This window comes from Lonchura striata, chromosome 1 (genome assembly GCF_046129695.1).
Source record: "Lonchura striata isolate bLonStr1 chromosome 1, bLonStr1.mat, whole genome shotgun sequence".
NCBI classification, from domain to species: Eukaryota; Metazoa; Chordata; class Aves; order Passeriformes; family Estrildidae; genus Lonchura; species Lonchura striata.
Window position 1 is genome coordinate 53,343,729 of NC_134603.1, and position 19,958 is coordinate 53,363,686.

General features: G+C 39.4%; 1 protein-coding gene across 3 annotated transcripts in view; it reads left to right on the forward strand.

Moving 5' to 3' along the window:
• LDLRAD4 (low density lipoprotein receptor class A domain containing 4) overlaps positions 1 to 19,958 on the forward strand; it is a 280,667-nt gene that overhangs the window by 26,682 nt on the left and 234,027 nt on the right. Inside the window, exons 1-2 of one of the 3 annotated variants that reach the window (XM_021527802.3) lie at positions 9,712 to 9,731; positions 15,078 to 15,208. The exons of 1 other annotated variant lie outside the window; for it this stretch is intronic. The gene's annotated coding sequence lies outside the window, so the exon portion shown is untranslated. Of the gene's footprint in view, positions 1 to 9,711; positions 9,732 to 15,077; positions 15,209 to 19,958 lie in introns of those variants that run through there. One more of the 3 variants, XM_077784472.1, reaches the window with a different exon arrangement.

Below are 19,958 nucleotides of genomic sequence, written 5' to 3' on the forward strand. Positions count from 1 at the left end.
AATAAAGTGTATTTTTGTTAGTGTTTATATGCTGTCACAGAAGCATATTCCCGTATTTTCTGTAGCTGTAATCAAATGTTTGAGATTGATATGCTGGGGAAGGTGGCGAGGGTGCCATAGAGAAAAATAAACTTGTGATGAAGTATCTGTGCCAGGTGGTTAGAATTTCATTAAAGCTTGGGAAAACTTGGGAAATGTGCACATCCTATCTAATGATGTGAGAGAACAAACAAATAAATTTCCAGTTATCCGCAGGGCAGATCCTCAGCTGTTGTAAACTATCACAAAGCAAATTATGTTAATAGAGATTTCATTATATTTCTCTGACTAGTTGAAAATTGGAGATGCTGCTGGGGTGTCTGTTGGATTTGACCCTTTTTTATTAAGGAATTCTTGGTGTTTAAAAACTGGTAAATGAGTTCCAGATGGGCTTATCCTCTGTCTGAAGTAGTGATTCTCACTTTACTTTTACCCTTTCTATACCCTATACAGAAATAAAATTTTTCTTCCTGTTGTTTCTCCCATTGGCTTTCCCACTGGCTCCTTCAGCATCCTTTCAGGTCAACTCAGCTGACTTAGTCCACAATTGCTGCTCAAGGTCCAAAAAAAGGAGGAATACTCCTCTGTAGAAGAGAAATAAAGAACAAAATATCAGTCTGACAAATTTAGAAAAAGGATGCATTTTAAGTGTTGGGAAAACATCAGAGGCTACGTGTAAATGTGGAACTGTTTTTTTAAGGATCATTAATGTTGTAATTTACATTTCAATTTATTTTTCAAATTTTTATGTCCAGGTAATTTGAGACAGCTTCTACATGGTTAAAATAGTCTAGGATGTAGCTAGAGACACTATAGATTAGTACTAGCTAAAGATGCAGTTGTGAGTGTTCATCTAGGTGACCTTATTTTTGTCAGAGTTTCTGGATTGCAAATGGCTGATTTTGACGTCTACTTAATGTCATTTGCTGTTACCTTAATCCTAGAAAATGATGAAATTATCATTTTGAAATGTTCTTCTAAACAGTGTTAAATGCAGGAGTTAGAAGAAGCAAAGAGAAGTATTGTGTTACAGTAATTCTCAATAAAAATTGATTTGGAACAAACCCATCCTTAATGGTAAGTGTCGTTTGAAGATGACCTGTGATTACAACCCACAGTTTTGCTGTCACTTAAGCTGGAGGGGACATGTGTTACTGCCTTACTCAATTGATGAGGTTGGATGGATGATTGAATGATGAGACTGCAAGCCAGGTCTTTAGCTTGTCAACTCATGCCTAATTCGCAATGACAGTGTGCATGGAAGGCAAGTGTCTGTATCCTGTCATATTTAAGCTTCTAGTTACAGCCTTCTTTCTGTTTAATGCTGTGGTTGCTCCAAAGCAGACCAGGGAAGGAAAAGATGGCTAGGGACAGAAATTGGCAATTTTTGTATATGATGCTTGCCTTTTTTTTTTCCCCCCCATTTCCTTCTTTCAGTATTACCATGTAGAAATTACATATTAAGGAAGTGTTGTCCATTAACAAAAACATTTAGCTGTCTGGAAAAACAGTCTGTGTTTTTATAAAATACGTTTTCAGTTCACTGCCTGAGTTTGCAGTTTCCAAAGCTTTTTGAATCTGCTATTTTCCCTTTTTCTTGGGATTTTCACATTTCTTCTGTTCTTGCCCCTTCTCCCTCGCTTGATTCTCTATGTCATAGATGTTTCTATCACTGGGAGTTGTGTTGGTATAACATCAACAGTTAAATTATCATAATCAGTCCTAACTACTGACTAAATTGCAAGCAGTTCTGTATACTAAAGCTGCTGAAATCTGTCTTGTAACTTCTGTTTCCTTATTGTATTGTAAGGATTTTACCCCTGCTGCTTAAGCAGAAGCCTGGTGACAGGAAAAGGAAAGTAGCTGTCTGGACCTGTTTGTTAAATGAACGTCAAAATAATGCAAGTTGTTAAACGAAATCAGAAAAAGGCAAACATGAAAATGATATGATAAGAGAAAATAAAGTCTTACTAGTAGGTTAAAACAATTCAGATGGAACTCTGATCTTCTAGAAGCTGGTATCATTTTAAGATCTATGGGTTAGATTTTTATAAGATACTGAAAAACTCAGATGTGGTTATCACTTTTCATGTTTAGGGATTTTTAAAAGTGGAGCTCTTTGAGATGAAGCCAGTTATGAGAAGATACTCCATGTACATAAAACTACTTCTTTTCACCCATGTGGTTTGATTGCCTCTATTCCTAGTGATTTGACACCTTCATTGGCACAGGTGGCTCTGTTGAGTTGGTTCCCTCTCTCTCTCTCTCAGTCAAATGGAGTTACCATTCCCCCAGCAGTTGGTGGCAATAGGTGGTAGATTTTTCCTGTGAGGCAAATACTAGAAAACAGAGTAAATGGCATGACATAGCTAAATGTGAGCCCTGACAAGTGGAGCAGGTACCGCCTGTGCAGATGCTCTGTCCATGTCTCAGAGGAGCGATTGATCCAGGAGCAGCCACTATGGAAAGGACCCTTTGCAGCCAGCTGGGCACTCGGAGCCCTCGCAGCCTCAGTCCTGCTGTAATGCATTAGGCTGGTCCCACAGTTCTGTTTTGCAGGGCGTGTTATGTAAATCGTGTATATTATTGGTTCTTTAGATTATTTGTGTTTTCTCCAGCTGGATGAGTAAGTATTATGCGGAAGATTTGGGAGCTTGCATAAGCTGCAGAACTTAGAAACGTGGTGAAGTATCGTGACATAGTGGATAGGATTGTCACAGCACACTGTGCTCCCTGTGCCTGAAACTGTCTTAATGCAGCTACAAAGGGGAAGATTAGGCATATAATTAGTAAATTCCTTTTATTTTACTTTTTTTAGTAGACTGTGTAATTTTTCTTCTCTGTCTCAAAGAAGAGTTCAGCTCTGGATGCAGCTGTAAATTAATATTTTTTTTTTCCTCGGAGAGTGGAGGTTGCACGAAACACATGACAGTTGTATGTGACATTCTACATGCATGTGTAGCATTGCCTAGATACTGAATACTGTAACCAAAATTATTTGACACATAGGTTTTAAGGAAGCATGAATACACTTTAGATGTTTTAAAGGGATGCATGGAGTCAAATTAGGACACACACTGTCAAAATTTTAGAAATGTGGACGGTTAAAATGATTGTGTTTGCATTCAGCTTGTTTCACTACAGATTAATAAAATGTACAAGTCATGAGATGGTGCTGTGACAGCCTTATTGAAAAAGGTCTTTGGGAGCACAGTAGGAGGAAACATACAATATATGTGATGTACTATGCAGAATATTGGTAATATATGCATATCAAGTAATTAATATAGTATGTCAAGTGTAATGGGAGTATTTTTTATGAATTGAGATACAGTTGTGTTAAAATTTGCATAATAGGTGCAGTGGGAAACATCTAGAGTTACTGCAGACAGTTTGGCAAGGATATATTCCCCCCCCCCCCCAATTTTTAAAAAAATATTTTTGGTTGAGTATTTTGATTTCTTTACTTTTGCCTTTTTATTTAACAGTATTTAGTTAGAAGTATGTAATACACATTTGAAATGATTTGTTGTCAGCATTTCTATCCCAGAGTGCACTGTGTGGCTCTTGGACATATCCTGAGTTCTTTTTGGTAAAGTTGGTTGCTTTTAGAAGGCATTCAAAGCACAGACTCCTACACATCTACATTGAGGACTCTTGAAAGAAAAACTTGTTAAGCCATAGAATCATAGAGTGGTTTGGGTTGGAAAGGACCTTGAAGATCATCTAGTTCCAACCCCACTGCCGTGGGCAGGAATGCCTCTTGCTAGACCAGGTTGCTCAAAATCCCATCCAGCCTGGTCAAGAGACAGGAGAATGTGATTCTCATCAGGGCTGGCCTCAGTCTATAGAGTTGAGACCTTTGTTTCTGAAATAATTTGGGACTTTTTGGGGTGGATTGACCTTGGCTGGATGCCAGGTGCTCACAAAGCTGCTTTACAGCTTCCCTTCTTGGCTGGAGAGGGGAGAGAAAATACGGTGAAAGGCTCGTGGGTCGAGATAAAAGTGGGGTGAGATGATTCAGCAACCACCCTCATGGGGAAAACAGACCTGATTAGGGGGAAGTAATTAATTACCAATCAAATAAGAGAAAGATAATGAGAAATAAAACCTAAATCTTTCATCCTTACCCCTCCCTTCTTCTAGTCTCAACTTCTCTCCTGTATTCTGTACCTCCTCCTCCTCCTCCTCAGTGGCACAGGAGAAGATGGAATGGGGGTTGTGGTCCATTCATCACATGTTGTTTCTGCTGCTCCTTCCTCCTCAGGAGGAGGACTTATCACACTCTTCTGCTCCTCCAGTGTAGGCTCCTCTGTCCATGTATCAACAGGTCCTGCCAGGAGCCTGCTCCAGAGTGGGCTTCCCACAGCTTCCCTTCTTCTTGTGGGTATCCACTTGCTCTGGGCTGAGGTTCCACCATGGGTTGCAGGTGGTTCGTGTTCCACTATGGACCTCCATGGGCTGCAGGGACACAGCTCCTTCACCATGGTCTGCATTACAGGCTGCTGGCTTGTCTCAGCTCCCGTGTCTGGAGCACCTCCTGCTCCTCCTTCTTCACTGACCTTGGTGTCTGCAGGGACGTTTCTCTCACATCTTTTCACTCCCCACTCTGGCTGAAATTGCACAGTTTCCTCCCTTCTTTAACACACTACTGCAAAAGTGCTACACCATCGCTGCTGAGCTTGGCCTTGGCCAGTGGTGGGTCTGTCTTGCAGCCAGCTGGCATTGGCTCTGTCAGACACAAGGAAAGCTTCTGGCAGCTTCTCAGAGGAACCTCCCCTGTATCTGCTACCAAAACCTGCCACAGAAATCCAAAACAGACCTTTAAAAACATCAGTAGCTTTAAGTGTAATTGGGAACAAGATCATAAACTGCTTGGAGATTCAGTGTGTGTGTAAAGGCACCTTAATTTATATTCTTCATACTTGCTTTAGCAAGGATTAGATAGTTGCCTGTTTGAAGATCAGTGGTGAGTTGATTTGTTTTCTTTGCTTGTATAAGACACCACTGAAGTTACTTGTTGCATTATCACTATTCTAAGGACGTATAATACACAAAGTGTACTTGAGAGATCTAGAAAGTTTAAGAATTTTATATAATCCAGCTAGTGTACTGGTATATTTGCGAAGCAGGAGTATTTTTGGCCATCTGTGCATTTCTATCAATGTGCATCCTGTTTGTAGAGCACTGGGCCAGAAAAAAGGAATCTCAGAAAATTGATATCCAGGAGTGTCTGTTAATTTCCATAATTTTCAGGTGTATGAACCAATCTGTGATTCTGGAGGCATTTATTAGCTGTTTGAAACACTTTAATTTGTAAATTTACATTTTATAAAATAAAACCCATGCTTTACTTCGTATGGCATCACTTAGCACTCGGAAAACTTAATCTTCCTTCCTGTGAGCATGTCTACTTGGTTTGGTTTCTAAACATTAATATCCAGTGTCTTGTTAGAAACAACAGGCACGACTTCAAGGTAATAGGCAGTTACAGTCCCATTTAGCTGACAAATGAATGCATTTCTCCCTGTCCTGTCCACAAAAGATTGCTTTTGCCCATCAGGTTCACATCTAGTGCTGCAGCTACATTCAGGTGGGCTGGAAGGGTAGTAGAAGGATTTGCTTCCCATTTTCTTTGCAGTGACAATGTAAAGTACTGGTAGGACTGGTCAAAACCTATTCAGGACAACTTCTGTCCTGCAGGTCTCTCATGCAACCTACTCTTATCCTGCTGTCTGTCCCATCCTGATTCCATCATGCTTCCTTGCAGGGTTCATTTCCTAGATTAAAAAACAAGTGCTGTGTCTTTTAATCTTTTAAATCCCTTTTCTGTTCTTGTTTCGTTGATGAGCCTAGCACTATTTCCTACAGATGCAATGAACCCTGTTGCAGCCTCCCTCCTTGGTCACTTGGCTGCTCACTTTTTTCAAAACAGTGTCCTCTGATCCCTTGCAGAAACCCTGCCACGATTGCTTCAATCAAAGGCTGCCTGAGTTCTTGTTAACACAAGTACATCACAGTTTTAAATTGTGCCCATATACTTGAATTACAGACATTTTTTCTGCAAGTCAAGGATCTCTAAAGAGTAGTGAAGCAGCTTTCCAAGCAAAGCCAGCAACAAAACTTGACTGGATGATCCTGCTAGATAAAGCAATTGGTCTGCTTGCAGTTTGAAAAGTCCTACACAAGTTTGAAGGCAAAGGGTATTTCCTGCTTATCTCACTGTAGAACCTAGTAAAAAATATTAATCTTATAGTGAGGTTGCTTTTTTTTGGCATGTATTTGCCAAGATAACTGTTTGACATTTATATGAAGTATTTAATTAGCAAATGTTTTTAGTTGGAAACATTTTAAAATTGCATAGATAGGTTGCAGGTGAAAGCTCTGGTGAGTGAAATGCATTATCAGTTTGCTCTGCAAATCTATTTCTAAAATTCTAAATTTTAAATGTGTTTTAAGGATGAACCAGGAAGAAAGATTCTTTTTGATTGCCTGGAACAGCCTCCCCCATTCTTCTGCACCTGGGCTCTTATCATCATATTCTTCCTCACCACCATTTCTTTTTTAGCCCCATTGTTTGAGGGTGGTTTGTTTTTCTCTCAAGTTGTGCTGTAAATGCTTTGTGGCATACCCTCTTCTGTTTCTCCATAGCTTCCTACGTGTTCTCCATACACTCCTCTCCTTCCTCTGCTGGGGTATTCTGGTGGCAGCTCCCACTCATCACAGCTGCTGCCATTTTCCCTATGTACTGTAGGGAAAAGCTGGAAGATAGAAGTTTCAGGGCTACTCGTGGAGCTTGCAAATTTTAGTCTCATACATATGACAAATGAGGTTTGAGTTCAAGATCAGAGGTAGGGACCTCTTGTGCTTGAGGTTGTTGCAAGATCAAGGGTTGTTGCATGCAGAACAGCGCATCCCACCTGGACTGATCCCTGGGGTCAACTCTCATGCCCAGCTGGCTGCCCTGGGGCCTGTGGTGGAGTTGTGGATGTCAGGATCCTTTTATTCTGCTTTGGGGAATGGGCCTTGTCACTGGTGCTGGAGGGCATTGGCCAACACATCTGGCACTTGCATTCTGAAAGAGCCATTGTAGGGGCATGCATGAGGGCTTGCCTTGGTTGTACTGCATCTGTGTTGTGGTCTGGTGTGGGGGATGACCCAGTACAACTGCTGTTTTGGCAAGTGTAGAGCACAGGAGGGATAGTTCTGCTTCCCAGGGAGGCAGATATGCGAGTTCTAGGTTGTGTGGAAGTATCTCATGGAGAGAGAAGGGCCTGGAGATCTTGGAGCCCTAGGTCCAACTCACAGTTCCTCTCTGCGAGGAAATTTACTTTGTGAAGAAAGGTTTCTCTTGCACAGTTTGAGCTTTTCCCTAGCATATGGGTAGGTAGGAAGAGTTTGCCAAATGTGTTATAGTTACATAAAACATGCAACATCTGACGGATATGAAAAGGGTTATAATAAATTATTCCTTTACACTCCTTCTTTGAAAGAGCTAAACAAAATGGCAATACCAAGCCCATCAGATTTTCTTCCTCATTTGTGATGTTTTTTATGTTAGTGTGGAAGTTTTGTCAGTGAGCATGGGCTAACAATGGCTAAATCTATTTGAGATCTTTCTGCTAGGCAAGTACTGCGCTATTTCAAATAGTAGCGTTCATTCTGGTTTTATTTGCTATTGCTATTAATACCTGTGTATATGTGGGAGATTATTTCCCAAATCTTATCTCCATTTCCAATCCTGCATCTGCTATGACCCAGAGATATGAGAGGCTGCTTGAAGTTCTTAGATTTTTTTTGGTCTCTTTTCTATCCTCTCTGTCATTCCCATGTTTAAAGCAGTACTAGTTTTCTGAAGGATAAAGTGAAGTTAAATAAAGAAGTAGAGTTGTATTTAGGAGTTAGGGATTATTTTGCTTTACTGGAAATATTTAGCCAAGTTGGTGGTTTGGAAATATTTTCATGAGAACTGCTGAGCTAAAAGTTACTGAGACAAAATTCCATAAAAACAACTGTGAACTCTAGTTTATAACAAAGTCATTGTTGGCAGCCTTCCGTTTAAAAACTTTCCATAGCTGCAAGAAATACAGACTTATGGATCGAAGTGATCTCAATTTTTTTTGGCAATTAAAAAAGTTAACATTTGGATTTGAACCCCACTGTGACTAGTTCATTTCCATTCATTTTTCGCTCTGTATCGTTAACAAGAATGACATCAAAGAGCAGAGGATGGGAAGAGACACTTTTTTCTATTTAAAATTGGTTCCACAGGATGGAAATTTGGCAACACACACAGAAACAAAGCAAATCTATTTACAGAGCTCTCTGCCTCTCTGTATAATGAAACCAACAAAAATCTCAAATAGAGATTTTAATGATGAAGCCACACTTTGTTGAAATTTTCCACTGTGCTGTTTTCTTGGTCTTTTTAGCTTGATGACAACATAGTTATTTGCTGTGAGGTGTAATGTAAATTGAGGGTGCCAGCATCTATCTTGTGTCTTGTGTTCTTCAGAGTTTCTGGCCACTCTTCACACTAAAGAGCCAGGTACAAATAGTCTGGAATTGGTGATACCAGAGAGGTTGAGGGTGCCACAAATAGTGCTTGGATAAATGTTAGGAGAGAATTTTGATGAGAGGAATCATTGCAAGTTTCAGACAATAATTTAAGGGTTGGGCTGTGGCTACTGTTAATGCAGGAACACATGGGAGCAAGTGGAATCAGTTTCCCATGGCTAAGTCCTACAAATAAATCATAGTCATATCTTTTCAGAATTCGGGTGTCCTTTGTGGTAGGCTAGTAGGAAACAGCCAAGTTAGGAGGCTTGAAAGACATTATTCCCTGCACCATTAGCTTAATGGTCAGCAAAAATGGGCCACTAGGGGGATGAATATTAATCAATTAATCTAGTAAAGAATAGTAGCAATTTGCTTAAGATCAAGGAGAAAACTTGACAGAAGCTGTAACTTGCTGACTCAGAAAATTTTCTTGTGCTATGCAGTTGCTGGCAGTCCCACACATCTGGCAGACAGCAGGAAAATATTTAATTTTTTAACAATATATTGCTTTCTTAAAAAATGCTAGAAGATTGAATAAAGTTTTATCTTCATGGACGAGTTTTTTTCCCCCTGTAATTGTCTGTGTGATGTAATGGATAGGTACACTTAGAAATATGATTGTCTTCTATGCTCTTTTGCATTTTTGTGTATCCTTGTATTTCCCAGAGTACCTAACTATCACCAGCCTATAAGGAAAAAATGAGATACAGTCATTTTACAGTCTCAATTGCTTAATAGGATATAGTACATTTACTTGGATTCTAAAAAGGAGACTTAGATTTAGTTTGTACTAATTGTCTCCACCATTCCCTTTGGCCTTAGAAAATAACACACTTGACATGTTTGAGAACTTCAGTTGTGCACATAGGAGAAATACTCTAAATTATTGAGGTGTGGATTAGTTGGCAGTCCTGGATTCTCTCTAAGGCATTGTGCCTCTTTAGGTACACGCGTTATCAGTATAAGAAAGCAAAATTGTCCTTTATAGCTGAAACATGGTGGGTTCTTTTCCACAGCCAGCTTCTGAAATGGTCCTTCTTTAAGGTCTGGTGTAAAAAAGCAGTTGTTCATGCAAAGAAACCAAAGGAATAATGACAATGCCAAGAGCTTTTATCTGCACCTTCCTGGATCAGGTAAGCTCAGTTTCCTTCTTCCCAAAGTCACTCGCCTCACTAGCAGCAAACATTATATTCACATTCTAATTGCACACACTTGCAAGTTCCATGTGCTTTATGCCATCATCCCTCTCCATCCCAGTGCCTGCACTGGATCCTGAACCTTCACTTGAGATGTTCACAGCCATCCTTGGCAGCCTCCCTTGGCAGGGAACCATGGGCTGGCCTCTGCTGCAAGGTCACATCCTTGCTCCTTGTACTATGCCTGCTCTGGGGATTTCTGTTTCCAGGACTGCTGGAGAGCTTGGGTGTGCATGCATCAGCCTCCACTGCTCATTGAACCCTGGCAGAGGATGTGTGGTTTTACCCATCAGTTCTCCTCACAGCACTAGGAGACCTTAATTTGTTTCTACTGTGATGGATGCTTTTTCTCTTTTAGGAAAACTATGGTGCTACTTGTCTGTGAAAAGGGCCAGTACCCCCTGTGGTTGTGGAGTGGCTGGTGTGATACTTGTGTGTGATGGACTGGTGTGTAACACTTTGCTTCTCAAATGAGAGACAAATCTGAGGATGGTCTTGAACACAGTTGCAGAGAAAGCACAAATATCAAAGTTTAATGGGAACCCAGGTTTCCTGATGGTAACTTGTTGTGCTAACAGCAGATTCATTTGTTTCCTAATTAATCAGAAGGAGTGTTCTTTTTATTTCAGCCATCTGGTGGAGAGCATGTTGTTTAGCTTCTTGCTACTGCAAATTGGAGCTACACAGGAAAAAGGATGTTTCAACTTCTGTTTTTGGCTTGTTTTTCAAGGTTGAGTCAGTATAGAGCACGTTAAAACATACCGTAATCAGTTGCAAAGTTCATCTCTCAAGGACTTCAAAAATGTAACTAAAATTGTCCTTCATGAAAAGACAGGGTGATATTGATGATTAATTGCTTTTATTATGTGTTTTATTCCATGTAATCAGTTGTTTAGACAAAAGCAAAATTTCCTTAGTGAACTTCAGAACTATTCTAGGATACCCAATTTGTTACCACTTTGTAGAGAACATTCAATGTCGCTTTTACATTTCTTCTTTGGGTTAATGTCAAAAGCATATTGCCTGTCAAACAATTTGTCGTTGAGTGTGCCATTAGCTTGCTAACTCCTCACAAGGAGTTTAAAACATTGCATTTTTTTCCCTCCAGAAGTCCCTTTAGCGCAGCCTTTCTTTGGAAGCTGTATTGTTCTTGTGGAATATTTTCTGAGGAGCAGACTGTCCCTATGCAATGTTTACTGTATTTTTGCCTTGCAGCCAGCAGATTTTGGTACAAACTTGCCTGGGGGTGGCCTTGTCCTATTTTCCTCTTAGATGGTTCTGGCATTTATAGAGCTTAGGAGATCGTGCTTCTGAATTTTCCAGTCTGAAGAACTCGAGCCAAAACAGCAGGGGAGATCGCAAACCTGTACGTTGTTTGGCTTACGGCAGCTGGGTCTGTTTTTCCTTTGACCTAAAGCAATGGCAGCTTTTCTTGGGTTTTGTGTGGAGGGGGGGGAAGTGAGAAAGAGGAAAGCTACATGAGGAAAAGTGCTTTATCTCTGTGATTGGAAAAAGCAAGCCTTAGCTCTATCTCAACAGTCCCTCTTTTTGCACCCGGAGCAAAGGTAACTCTAAGCTACTTTCACACGGCATGTAGATTGTCTTTGAGTTACTTTATGAGTACTGATTATTCATAAGAAAAGAGACTATATATTGTTTTCATATTACATTAACATTTTGAAAAACAAACTCTTTTTATGTTGCAGTACGATAGCCCTCTCAGAATGGACTTTATGATAGAGGACTGGGTGCTTGGCAGTTTTTAGAGACATTTTGTATTTTCCCATCAACCTGCATTTTCTCCCTTACATTATCGTCACTGAAATAAAATAGTCTTGTCAAGGAGAGGCTAGAGTCTCCACTGGGGAGCAAATTGTGATGAATGATTGTGGGAATATATGGAATACCCTGCAGGTGGGTGGCTCAGAAGACATAACTGCTCTTTGGGTTTGGCCTTGTGCTTGAAGAGCCCTTCTTGTCTTTAAACACTCTCTCTGTAGTCATACCCATTAAATTTCCTGTGGAAATAAATTTCACTGTTGCTACCTTTGAGGTGTCGCAGTCTTGTATTTATCAGCAGATGTTTCAGTTAAGTTTTGGATTTATGCAACAGAAACATTTAATTGTGCCAGAGTGAATTTATTTCTAGAGGAATGGTTTTACATGTGATTATTGGAATCCTGAGCTTTTGAATTCCAGGAGACTTGAGAGTTTCCTAAAAAGTTTGTGAGAATAACAGAGTGTTGAGGCTTAGTACATACTTGAAGTGGAACACAAAAGAAAACAGCCATTGTGTGCTAAGAATTTCCAAGGAACTTCTAGTGATTAAAACAGATTTAAAAACATCATATTTCCAAAGAATGATAAGATTACTGTTTGGATGTCTGCACTGGCCTAGGACAAATGGGTGATGGATCCTGACCGCTCCAAGCTGAAAATTAAGGGAAAAAATTTTGATATTTGTCCGTATTCCAATGTTTTCTCCCTTTATGTTGCTCCATAGTTTTTCCTTACTGATGTATGTGCATCTCCACAATGCTTGTTGAGAAGCTCAGGACAAACTCTTGTTTCTTCTGTAGTTCTGGCAAGAGATGACAGTGCAGAAGCTGCATGGCTGCTTCTCCTATAAGGAAGCTGTTGACTGCCTTCATAGAGCAAATTTTTTCCAGAATAAGAATTTTCTTAATTGGCAGCTTTAATGAATTTCCCTTCTCCCCTCTTGTCCCCATTTTCAACCCTCTGAGCTGGTCAGTCTTATGCGTAAATCATGTTTCATCCTGAAGGGAAGATTAATTGGACCTGTAGCTGGATGCAAGAAGCAAGGTGGACATTAGGGCAGTTGCATGTTACCCTAAAGGTTTCTTGTTGGAATAAGAAGTGTTAGCAGAAAGTTGGTGCTGCAGAACCAGCCTCTCCAGTCTCTCTTGGCTCAACAGTGTGAATGCCTCAGGCTGTCGGAGTGGGCCAGGAAGGAGCTGAGCCTTTCAAAAAATATGCTGGCTTCAGTATCATTAGGTGTGTTACGTAGGCAAGTAGTCCAGATTTGTCTAGCTGGTCTATATTTATTTTCCTCTCTTCTTTCCATTCAGCAAGTCCGTGTTGCAGTAGGAGCCTTTCTTTCCTTGGCAGTCTAATTTGTTACCAACATCCTCACCTTTGCAAGTTTCACTCTTTGTGTATAAGGACACAGTTTAAATTAGATACATTAAAAAAAATCATAATCCATTCTGAGGTGATAATTTACCTCATTTTCCTTTAATAATAACCTTTTTTCAGTAGTGGTTTTCATTGTTTAATGTGAACTTTTTCTTCTTTTTGATGCGTTTTGTTCTACAAATCTCAGTGGGCTGTAGTGAGTCCTTGTTTCACATCTTCCCTCTTTTTCAATGATTGTCCAAATTCTGAAGGCAAAACACAAAGGTCGATGTTCTCTCTTGGACTTTAGTACCGCTCCTCATCTTACTTTTGTCACTAAATGTAATAATTCCAATAATTTGTCTTCTCTTAGTTAATATTTCTCCTGTTGCCCTTAGGAATGGATTTCCTTTCAATGTTAATCTTACTCAGGGAGGCTGTAATCATGACTTACTAATTTCTTTCTTTTTTTAATGTTCTCAAGAATGTCTGCCTTAACATTAGGTAGCAGATCCAGTGGATTTTTTGCTGGTATTAATTGCTGTGTAACAAAGTGCCCTTGAAAGTCAGTTATGTAAATGAGCAGCCTTGAGCTGGCCGTAAGAATGATGTTGGCTGAGTTTTAATTTAATAATTGAGGAATTGGAACATAAAATGGTTCTTTAAATCTAAAATAGGATAGAGTCATATTCTTTATTAGACAAATTCTAATTGCATGGACTGTATCAGCAGTTTAACTTTTAGTTTCAGTGATCACTTTGCATGCAGGTGAGCACTTTAGATGGTCATTGTTGGATGGTTACTATTAGGAAAAAATCTTGTATTCAGTTGCCTCAGGTATTTTTAGTTGAGTATTCTGAAAGAAATTACTGCTTTCTTGTGGCTTTAAAACAACGAACTGAGTCTTTCTTGAAATATATTCTTATCATCTGCTTTTTTTTCCCCTTTATTAAGTTAGCGATCATGAAAGTCACTGTAAAAGTTTTTTGTATTTTTCTTGGAGATGTGTCATACTTGAATCCCTTGGCTTATTAAAAAGTCCCTGAGTTCTGGACAGTGGAGGCCAGGTACCTCGTCTCTGTTTGAGTAAAGGTTATTATTTATTGTTATGCACACTGTACGCAAAAACCAGTGGATGTGAAGTTATTTGCAAATACAGGCTTGGCAAACCTCCTCTGGAATTCGGAAAGGGTTTTCCAGCTCGACTTAGTCATTTTTTCCCAAATGTCTTGGCATAACTGATCACTCAGGAGTGACATATGGTAGAAACATGCTCTAAGGGACAAGTCTCCCGGATGGCGCACAGCACCACACAAGATAGACAGATGGTGGCTTATTCAACCTTGGAAAAAGTTTAATCCTGCATATTGGCACGTCGGCCTGGGTACTGAGAGAGAGGTACACACATGCCTGTGAAATCTGAGGCAAAGCTTTTGTGAGTTTGCTTGCTGTCACTGAAAGAACTAGAAAGACTGAGCTGGTACTATACCCAGTGAGTATCTGCAAAATTACAGGCTCAATGTGCTGTCCAGAAAAAGTGATGTTCCTTAGAAAAGTGGAAACTCCAGAGGCAGCAGGACAGTGCAGAGGATAAAATTCGGTGAACTTCTCACAGCTGCTTTGAGACTAAAACATGCTTATTCAACAAAGATGCTGAGTACTTACTCACCAATAGCTGTTGATTAATTGAAGTGTCTAGTAGAAGAAAAGGATATTTTATGTTTTTCATAGTTTTAGTTCTGTTTCAAGAATTGCTTCACATCAGAGAAACTGTAGCCTTTCTCTTCCATAGGTTCTAACAAATAGTTATAAATTCCCTGATAGTAATTTTAAATGTATAGCAGAATATGGAATTACAAGTTCTTTTTTTTTTATTTTATTTTTTTTTTTAATAAGAAGAGGAAATCACACATTTCACTCCTATATCTTCATGTTTAAGACAGTGAAGGGAGAGAGAGACAGAATATTTGACATGGAAAAATAAATCTGCTTTGAATTCTTTCTGGAAACCAAGTAGTGATTGTTTGATTGATTGAACTTCTGGAGTCTGGTCCATTTTCTGTAAGGATTTTGAAAATACTGACCCATTGAATAGATAATAGATTGCCTGCCAAACTTTTTTTCCCCTCCACTTTCTTTTTCTTCTAGATCACACTCAATATTCGCAACTGGAAGGAAAAGCAAGACTGTCCTGATTCTCTGGACTTCAAGGATATCATTATGTTGCATTGGAAGAGTTTAAACTAGACAAGACTTCTTTCTTAAACACTTTGAGAAAGGTAAATGTAATTCAAACAAACAGATATTTTTCCAGTAGAGGAATAGTTTGGTCAAATGAATCCCATTCTAGTAACACTTCAGCCATAGTACACCACGGAATTGTCATCTTCTGGATATTTTGTATAGCTACATACCCATATATGTATTTCTATAGCTAAACCTTCCTAGTAATTTTTAGATGTTAAAAGATTTTGGTTTGTCAGCCCTTGTATATTTTGAGGAAATGTACTGGTTTCAAGCATTTCTTTTATATGGAGGAGGTGGTGAAGGAAGGGGATAGAGGAGGGAGATGCTCACAGTAATTACTGTGACCAGTAATTACTGTGAGCATAAATAAATAACCAGCCTATTGGTAATTACTTGTATGGATGGGGAAAACCCAGTTAATGCTTTTGTTCTGCCTAATGAGTAAAATTACTTGAAAATGAGATCCTAGCTAGTGAACTGTAAAGTCAAATGACTCAAGTAGTACAGATTGACACATACATTTAAAATATGGTGTGGTTTGGGAGACCCAGAGGGAGCTGCAAAGAGAGAGACTAATTCAATAACCTGTTGTTTAGGATATGCATGGAAGAAGTAAGAGGTGTCAAATCCTTACATTCAGCTGAGAGTGCTCTTGTGTAATATAAATATCTGCTAGTTTTTGGCCTAGTATAGGCAAAGATTTGCTCTTCCTGGATATGAGTACCCATCAGGTATTTTTTTTGTCACCCTTTTCTTTCTTTTGCTGCAAGTCATTGTTAGAAATGCTGACCATGGGTAGCCAAGCCTGAGAGACCACAGAAATTGTTGCAGAACTACTGTACCCTTTTTAGTTTATCTTTTTCTATCTACTATAACTAATTACTATAGGACTTAGTAAATGAAAATTCTAATAAGTTTATTTTGTGCCCAAGTGCATTCAGAAAAATGTGACAGACATCAATTTATTCTCTGTCTAGACCCTGCAAGAATTTCTCACACACTTCACAGAAGCAGTGAGTATTTTTGTGGCCGGTCCAGCCCTCTGTGACAGTCCTGCCTCAGTGTCAGGAAGCATGCCTGTGGGCCTTACAGACATCATGTATTTGTGAGAGACAGAGCTACAGTCTGATGAGATGATTAAAATTCTGCAGATCCACAGCTGACACCTTTTTGACCCAGATCTGAAGTTCAGACTTGGAAATACTTCAGTCCCTTGGAATTTTAGGTTATGCTTCATAGAATTGCTGTTTTCATAATTTATAGGCTAGGCATGATGGTATCATTGTGAGTCGCTGAGCGTCAGTGTGTGTGAATCAGCCATCTGCTGTCAGGGCTGAGTCTTGTATCTCCCTGGCCAGTGACAGGGGAGGTCATTATACCATGACAAGACTCTGTCAGATGGGAATGGTTCAAGGTAACAACGTGGCTGTGTCCAAAAACAGTCACTTCTGCCTACTGGTAGTAATGACATTTAGAGGACTGAGACGGAGGATAGGGAGTTTTAGTAGAGGAATGGAGACTTTGTGAAGACAGATGTGAAAGGTTTGCAAGTTTAAGAGGAACAAAAGCTGGCTTTTCTAGCAGGGTTTTGAGTTATTTATGGAACCAGATGAGGAATAGAGAAACTGTCTGCACAGGAGAAAAGCAGACTTCAAGATGTGGAAGAGAAGCTGCATCAAATTCTTAGGCCACTGACCTAAGAGCGGTAGGGAAGCAGATACAAAATGCATGTGGTCTCATTTTATTTTGTCTAGACTTGCATACCTTGTACACTTCCCAAGTGGAGAGTGATTTGGTATTTTGGAACTCGTACAAAGCTTATGCATGTTTTGCTTCAACCAGCAAATGTCCTGGAAACCCAGCAAACCCTCAAGGTTAGATCCTTGTGTTAAACTTGCTGTAAAATTTGGGCAGGATGTGGGTTAGCACTAATGATGGGATCCTGTGCCATCTTGCTTTGCCAGGTTGTGTTTCTTTGGAGATGCAGTAATCAATACCAAAGAAAAGTAATGCAGAAACGAAGAAAATTATTTTGCAGGAAATAACTGATTCAAATCATCGGAGACCAAAGATGGTTGAGGAAAGCCAGACACAACTGTATGCGCAGCAGTGGGGATTTTACCATACTAATTCCTGCAAATTGCTGCCAGGCTGTTGAGAGTTGAAGTTAAGGTTGAGCTGAAATATTAAAAATTAGGACTAAAACATCTTGCTGCACACCTCATGGAATACATTTAGGTTTTATTAGCTGAAGCTGATTCAAAAATGTACTTTCAACAGGTTTAGCACAACAGGAAGAAGGAACAATTTAAAAATCCTCATTTATGCATTAATCCAGTGGTAAGAAAATGTGAAGTTGTAGTTGTCTTCTATTCTTCCCTCCTCCTTTTTGGGAGAATTTTTTTTAGATATTAATTTCTAATTTAGTACTTAGTCTCCTTTCTTTTTCCTCCCCCTCCAAAAATTTCTTCAGACCCTGATGGCTTAAAAATGATACCATGCAGAATTGATGTAACTATGTGTAGGTTGTGATGTGCATTGGAGGTGTGATGTACTGCTCTTAAAATCTTAAAAGCAGGTAAAGCTGAAAATGGCTACATTCACTTTTATGCTGTCTATCCCCTTTTGTTCTCTCTCCCTCCCCCTTCTGCTTGTGCTCACTTGCTCTCTCTTTAGTATAACACAGTTGAACAGCAGTGAAGTGTAAAATGTGCTTTTGCCAAGGTCAGTTTCTTGTGATTACTCGCCTGTGGCAACTTATGCCAGTTGCAACAGACTGAGTCTCAGCAGTCCACAAAGTCACACTGGTGCTTATGCAGAGGACACCCAGTGTAGGTTACAGTAACCGTAGTCTGGAATAGCTGCTGAATTTTAGCTGCTTTGTTTAACTCTTCCGATCTGGCTTGTGCTTGCCTCAGTGGTTTGGAGTCTGTGCCATGAAACGCTGGGGTCGTCCTGGTTCTCTGGAGACCCTCGAGGAGGATTTTGGGTAGATTAAATTCTTTTTGTTAGAGGTTGTTTCCTATAGTGGATGGCTTAAATTTCAGAATTTCTCATAAATGAAGAGAAGATAAAGCATCATGAACACATGCATTTTCTAAATATTACACTTTTTTTGTGATTGGCTTGCTTTTGGAGGAAGTCATATAAAATATTGCCCTATTGACATTGACACAAGAGAAATTGTTTATCTACATAGCAAGAAATACTGTGGAAAATTTTAAGAGGTAGTTTTTAAGCAAGAATTTAAAAGATGAGGAGACAGTCTTAAATGTTGTGCACACTCAAAAGCATAGAATATTTTTTCTTGTTTAGAAGATAAAAATAGTTTTGGCTCCTGAGATAGGGGATTGAGTGTGAGATTCCAGAACATTCACTTCAGTAGGTAAGATTTGTTGGATCCTATTGTGTTGTATACACTGGATTAGCTACCACCATGTGGAAATAAAGGTAAGGGACCTCTGCTTTCATTCTCCTTTCTCACATATGAGCAAACATATCCCTTTATGGAAAAATGTTGTATTTAGAACAGAAAAACATGGACTTCATGTATTGTTTGCTTATTTGTACTCGCAACAATATACAGGATTTTGTTTTCCTTCTGGAAACATTTACTTTTGGAAGAAGTATTTAGCTCTTGAGCTGTGTGATAGTGACTTTGGGGTAATTGTCTGTCAGTACTGACAAGTAGCAAGGCAGTAAATAATCTTGATGATCGACTGAAGGGCTAGAGCTGAACTTCAGCAACCTTAATGAGATTCAAAATTTCATTGCTTAAAATTTATTATGCATTTGATTAATTTTGAAAATATATGTTGTTGTATTCTCTCTCATGTTTGCTTTGGAATGATTCCTGAGCCACAAGTAAAATAATGGCTCAGCAGTTCAGTCTTGTCCTGTAAACACCCTTGCATAAAGCACATGGGAATATTCTTCTTGTGCTCAGTGAAACTCCACAAAACAAGGTGAAGTGCTTAATCCTGTATTTTCAGATTAGTCTTGTTTTCAGTTTAGAAAGAGTGTTTTCCATCAAGGAATGTGTTACTGGTTGCTTTTTTGCTTACACAGAGGACAGTTAAATTGGTATTTTCTTTCAAGACTGACATTTGCTTGTATGGTTTTCATAACTTCTATAATTCCATTGGTAATCCAGCCCCTTCCCTTTGCTTTTAATAACATTTGTATTGGCCCAGCTCTTATGGAAGAATATGCTTTGAGAGCTGTGTTCAAGACCTTATGAAGATTGATTTGTCTACTCCCCTTTAAGCTGGAAATTCATGGTAGAAACGAGCAGTGCTTTGTGTGTGTGTGATGGGGTATACAGGCCTGTAGTACTTGCAGTGATTAGTGTTGTCTTCTAATTGTCAGAGCAACAGTGGAGATGAGCGTTCCCTGTAGGAGGAAATAGCTGTACTAGAAGAAGCTGGTCTTCAGTCAGCTGAAAAATGAGCAAGTGGGTGTTCTTGGGTGAGGTAATACAGAAAAGTGGCATTGTCTGTGCTTACCAGAACTTGCCACATTAATTTCCTTCTATCTTAAGGAACTCATGGAAAGGAAAGAACTCTTCAGGCACCAAAGTTTTTTTTGGAACATTTCCAATGACGTAGGTCCCTGCAGTGGGCTGCTGCTGCATGCTCTGAGGATTTCCTCATCGGTACGTTCAGCACGAGCTGGCAGTTGACAATTGAGATGGAAGGAATCTTCACAAACCCCTGAACCCGTTCAAATCTCCATGCTTTGCTCCTAACCAATTTTAAAAAATTCATTAGAACTTCACTATTT